Genomic DNA, 1372 nt, shown 5'->3' on the forward strand with positions numbered 1-1372 from the left:
AAAACCAAACACCCTTATGCAAAGATATCCTACATACACATCTCACACCAATCATGTATTACCTCCATGAACAGAGGCCCAAATTGCTATTACCGCAATTAGGTCATGTTAATACTGATTCCAACAGTACAAAGACAAATATTAGGCGTATCAAAAAAACATACTCTAACTCAACATGCATCTACAACCCCACAGATCTCACAAGTCACAGATGGTTGTGAGAGTCATTCGTACAACATTTTTCTCAACCTCCAAAATCGATAGTGAACGTCAGAGTGAACTCCAGCAGCATATCAATGATGCATTGTGATAAAGAAAGATGGGTAGATTGGTAGGCAGTTTAGCTTGGAGACAGGTATGCTAGACATTGCTGAATGCTATTCCAGTTAAAACAGACTTTCACTAATATAGTCTTTTAATACAGTACAGAAATCGTACTGAGAAAATTCAAGTTCAGCAAGGTTGTAGTAACTGATGACATTCATAAGACACACGCACAACCTCCTGTCAAAGGAAAGGGAACATTTCTTAAATAGCCCTTAAAAAGATGGATGGTCATGACTAGAATACCCTCTGATCAGGTCTCCTCAGTCACGATCAGCCTGGACAAGTCAAATTTGTTAAAGAGCTTTGTTTCCAACTGCTCACCTTCCTACCTAACTACTGAAATGTTCAACATATATTAACATTAAGGAAGAATTTATAAACAGTGTATTAGTATTCATACTATCCTACAAGGAAGGAATAAGTGACTGAAGGGGAAATAGTTGACCTAATTAGTAGTTAATGAAGACACATTTTATAAGTAAGAAAATATTTATGTTAGAAAATAAATAATGATTATCATTATTTGCCGAGGTCAAGACTTCTTCCACTTAGTCTTTCATGTGACCGAGGAAGCGGGCAATCAGTACTACCCAAGCATAGGGAGCGATTTAATTAACTTCTCCCAGTCCACAAATTCAAGTTAGAAATAATTATTTCGTAAATGTAAAAACAAAATAAGTAAACTCTAGGTCAAAGTGCGTCCTTCTAGTTAATGCTCTATTTCTAACGTCATAAATAATTCACGCTTTGTATAAGATAATTATCCACTAGTTAAGACTACAAGAAAAAAAATTTGTTGATACGATTTTGAGATGTAAATGTGTAATTTTAAGTCTGCACCAAATATACTCAATTTATACCTACTCAAGTTCTGTAACTCTAACTCCCAAAGATATATATGGTGTCTATTCATCTTCTGTTATAAATAATTTGCATAAATTAGAGAAAAATGTTTTACACTTAATTATGCCTTACATATACAGACGAACATAACTACAGCATATTGTACAAGAACCCTGCAATGGGTGCGTGTATAAGATCGGAA

General features: G+C 34.7%; 1 protein-coding gene across 2 annotated transcripts in view; it reads right to left on the minus strand.

Annotated features, from left to right (window-relative positions):
• Positions 1-1372, minus strand: part of LOC106876137 (V-type proton ATPase subunit e 2) — a 14584-nt gene that overhangs the window by 12328 nt on the left and 884 nt on the right. The gene's annotated exons all lie outside the window — the stretch shown is intronic.

Source organism: Octopus bimaculoides, chromosome 14, assembly GCF_001194135.2.
Source record: "Octopus bimaculoides isolate UCB-OBI-ISO-001 chromosome 14, ASM119413v2, whole genome shotgun sequence".
Taxonomy (NCBI): Eukaryota; Metazoa; Mollusca; class Cephalopoda; order Octopoda; family Octopodidae; genus Octopus; species Octopus bimaculoides.